Source organism: Esox lucius, chromosome 11 (assembly GCF_011004845.1).
Source record: "Esox lucius isolate fEsoLuc1 chromosome 11, fEsoLuc1.pri, whole genome shotgun sequence".
Taxonomy (NCBI): domain Eukaryota; kingdom Metazoa; phylum Chordata; class Actinopteri; order Esociformes; family Esocidae; genus Esox; species Esox lucius.
Genome location: NC_047579.1, coordinates 13,453,772 through 13,458,473, shown reverse-complemented (window position 1 = coordinate 13,458,473; position 4,702 = coordinate 13,453,772). Strand labels below are relative to the sequence as shown.

Sequence of the window (4,702 nt, the reverse complement as noted above, 5' to 3'; positions counted from 1 at the left end):
CCTGGCTGTGCCCCTAGCCATCTCTGCGCTGGGCTCGGGGCATAGCCAGGACAGGAGGTGGCCTTTAGCCACCTCTACTCCTTTTTTTGGTTTCCCCAATTGGAGGCAGGTGTTAGTCATTGCCTCCAATTGGGGACCCTATTTAAGTTTAGTTTGTAGGCCCCAAGGCGTGGTTCATTTTGGTTTTGTGTATCCTGTGTAAGGAAGACCCACGTCACTGGTTGCTGCCTTTTTGTTTGTTGGAGTCCTTCTTTCTTTTGTTTGATTAAACATGGATTACCTTCCCTACCTCTACTCTGCGCCTGTGTCCTTTCCACCCCACGACCGTGACACTGGAAAAAATAAGAGACCACTGCATCTTAGTCTTTCCTTTCCAAAAAAGTCAAAAAGAAAGGTTTTGAGTGAGGAACATATGAGTTAAAATTAAGAGACCAATGCAAATTGAACGCTCCTGTTCCTCACTCAAAATTTACCTTTTTTCCTTTTTTGGAAAGGAAAGAAAAAGGTGCAGTGGTTTCTTAATTTTTTCCAGAGCTGTATATTAAGAAACAAGGGGATACGAGGGAAGTTAAGAACAAATAATACAAATACAAAACTTTAACAACCACAGTCAAGACAAAATTAAGATAAAGAAATAAAGCTGGAGAACTTCACTCACTATATCCAATATGTTGTTTGACTTCCCCTTAGTGACCCCGGTAGTAATATAAAACATTACTCATCACCTGGTGCTGTAGTTCAATGTCTCAATTGTCTTGTTACACAACAACTACATGATTGGATAAATACAGGAGCTACTTAAAACAAACCAGAATGACAAGATGCCCAATTGCAAAAATACTGACAGAACTTTAAATAAGAGATAAAGGACAAACAATGTCCCTGGGAATACAATGTTTGAAGAATGTTTGTTTAACTTTCAGGAATGGAAAAAAAGGTGCTTTAAATCCTGTTTTCAGTACACACATTGCATTCCTTCTAGGGGAGGGCTCACCCTAACCGTTTCCCCGGAGCTTAACAGCCATTTGAAACAAACAGCTCTCCCAAAGGTTGAGAAGCTCAGCCATCCGTGAGGAACTCGGAGTAGAGCCGCTGCTCCTTTGCGTCGAAAGGAGCCAGTTGAGTTGGTTTGGGCATCTGGTAAGGATGCCCCCAGGACGTCTCCCTAGGGAGGTGTTCCAGGCACGTCCAGCTGGGAGGAGACCTCGGGGTAGGCCCAGGACTAGGTGGGGAGATTATATTTCGACACTGGCCTGGGAACGCCTCGGTATCCCCCAGTCAGAGCTGGCAAATGTGGCTCGGGAAGTTTGGGGTCCCCTGCTGGAGCTGCTGCCCGATACCGGATGAAGATGAGATGAGCTCTCCCAACGTTTCACATGTCTAGGGATGTCACGTCCTGGCTGTGCCCCTAGCCATCTCTGCGCTGGGCTCGGGGCATAGCCAGGACAGGACAGGAGGTGGCATCTAGCCACCTCCAATCCTTTTGGTCTCCCCAATTGGAGGCAGGTGTCGGTCGTTGCCTCCAATTGGGGACCCTATTTAAGTTCCCTGTTCCCTGGTTTTTTCTTCATTAAAACCCTTGGTAGCCTATGGGGCATAAACACATAAAAACAGACTTCTGGGTCACTATTTATAAAACTCATCTGTTTGAAAGGCAAAAAAATTGTTTTCGGAAAACATTTCTGCCATTCAGCATCAAGATTTTTTTTTTTAAAGCATTATGAGATTTTGTGTCAATGGTATTTACTCATACTTTCATGCCTTTACTATCAAATTACACTGTAATTGGGTTGAAAAAAATGAAATCATTATATAATAGAAGGTAAAAAATATAGGCACCCCCAAAAAATGTGGTTCTTCAACCTAGAAATGAAACACTATAACATGAAAGATTATAAAGCAATAAAACGGTTCCTTTACTTGTAATGACACAAAACAGCACTAGATCGCTAGTTACGTTTGGACTTATATATTATATAAACTCAGAAAAATTACCAACTTCTTCCCAAAAATTTAAGAACATCCCCATACTATTTTGACTAAATATTTATTTTTATATCTTATATATAATACAAACGATGTTTTATGGTTCAAAACATCATATATAGTGATGTACACGCTTGTAATATTTATTCTGATGTACAAATGAGCCTTTCTAAGATGAATAGGCAATGTCGTTGCCTGGTGAAAAGTTCTCATAGCAACCCAAACTATACAACTATACAACCCATATTATACACGGAAAACCCCAATTATGCACGGAACGCTTCAGGAAAGTGGCTACAAATAATATACCATTGTAATCGGACGATTATGGCGAATCTATTTTTCGAAATATTTATGCAAATGAGCACTGATGGATCAGCATGACATGGCGGATGGAAAAATGGTCGGCTTTGCGTTTGATTATCCGGCTTCTAAAGTGAAGTTGTACATTTTAGCCATGCAGGAGCTGAATATATAAATGACACCTGTGGCGTGGAGTACCAAATCACTGACTGGGAAGTATTACGCCATGTGTTCATGAAATAAAGTCAGGCATGAGAGGTTACACTATCGACACTGGTTTGGAGATCGATTGGGAAGATGTACCGAGCTCCAGAGACAATGCATCACACAGTAAAAATCTGAAGAAAAAACCATTTGGTTTTGTTGAGCTTTCTTCCCTCACGAGGAACATAAGCGACGGAAACATTGTTAAAATGTTTGAGGTAAGGATTCCGGTTAACGTCTGGGGTGATCTGGAAAATGACTTGTTTCAGGGAATTGATGAGCTATACGTACAAAGTCAACAATGGCAGAGTGTTTGTTGCAGACGATAGTTATGAATACGATCCAGCTAAAGCCAGGATGTATATGGAAGCAGGAATGATATGTATTGGTTAAAAAGCCACGCCCTCTGGTCAAAGAATCTATGCAGCAATAAAAAGGCGGGGCTAAAGTAGAACGTTTCAAAGCACCATGGCTTCCTAAACCCCCACATTATATCACAATGTCGGAAAATACCTCTCTCCTATAGGCCTATTATGAGCAGCCTTAAAACATCTTTTACACCGTTGCTTGATGAAGATACCCACCACCACCACCTGACCTGCCTTCCTATACCCCACCACCACCACCACCTGACCTGCCTTCCTATACCCCACCACCACCACCACCTGACCTGCCTTCCTATACCCCACCACCACCACCACCACCTGACCTGCCTTCCTATACCCCACCACCACCACCACCTGACCTGCCTTCCTATACCCCACCACCACCACCACCTGACCTGCCTTCCTATACCCCACCACCACCCCCTGACCAGCCTTCCTATACCCCACCACCACCTGACCTGCCTTCCTATACCCCACCACCACCTGACCTGCCTTCCTATACCCCACCACCACCACCACCTGACCTGCCTTCCTATACCCCACCACCACCACCTGACCTGCCTTCCTATACCCCACCACCACCACCTGACCTGCCTTCCTATACCCCACCACCACCACCACCACCACCTGACCAGCCTTCCTATACCCCACCACCACCACCACCACCTGACCAGCCTTCCTATACCCCGGATTCTGACGTTTTTGATAGTCGACGTTTGAGTCAGACTTTTGTGATCACCATAAAGGCTTCCATTGTAACACTTTTAGGGACTGTGTTCGAGGAGCACAAAAAAGAAAACTGCCACGGTTGTCTTACAGGCCATGGAAGTCAGCGGCAGCATCAGTGTCTCTATGATTGTCAAAAGTATTATTATATCAACCATTTTGATGACCGTTTCATACCCGTGTTGGCCAGAACCCTGAAATCCTTGGGACTTCAATTTTAATTAACTCGTGTCCGTGGAATTTCCTAGGTTTTTCTAAACGAGCTGAAAGATTCAACCTCCATCAGTATGACCCTGGAACAAGATCTTTGATTTGCTGCTGAGCAAGAACAAAGACAGCCAGGGCCTGGTAATGGAAGTCATTCTTTTCTGGCAGAACATACCTGAAGATTTCTCTCCCAGTCAGACTGTCTAAAATCTGAAATCCTTAATTGGTATAATGGGTAACTGTTTATGTAGGTTATTTGAGAGAACAACTCAAAAATGTATTTTGAGAAATATTACAGATCTTATATTGCAAATTATTGAAAGGAAATTAAATAATTCTTCACTCTACACATCCCAAACTTTTGTTAAGGTTGAATGTGTGCAACAAATGAAGGAAATCTTGGATCGTGTCTGTATGACTCAAAAATGGCTTGATATCGTTAGAAGTAGATGGACTGTTACAAAAATATTTGTCTAAAGTTTTATGTATTTACTTTGAACTTTGAACCACCGATGACATGTAATGTGAATCATCTAATTTGTTTGTATGTATATATAATCAATCTGTGTGTTTTAAAAATACAGAGCCATAAGCCTGTAAATGTAATCAAAGTAGTCAAAGTCATTAATTATTATATAAACGAGAAAATTGATTTTAAACTCTTGATTGATATTGCAAATTGATTTTAAACTCTTGATTGATATTGCAAATTGATTTTAAACTCTTGATTGATATTGTAAGCATGTTATTAGATTTTTTAAAATAAATTCTCCTCAACCTTTTCTATATGTGTCTGATACATACTTTTGAAATGACCATAATAACGATAATTTGGAGGATGGAGCAGCTAATGAAAAATATAAATTTAAATCCCGCTCACCCGGGGTCTT

General features: G+C 41.7%; 1 long non-coding RNA gene across 1 annotated transcript; it reads left to right on the top strand.

The window, feature by feature from the left end:
- Nucleotides 1-2,533: 2,533 nt before the first annotated feature.
- Nucleotides 2,534-4,381, top strand: LOC117595323. The gene is made up of 2 exons (XR_004576534.1): nucleotides 2,534-2,711; nucleotides 3,854-4,381. It is a non-coding gene; the product is annotated as an uncharacterized LOC117595323 (long non-coding RNA).
- Nucleotides 4,382-4,702: the final 321 nt, after the last annotated feature.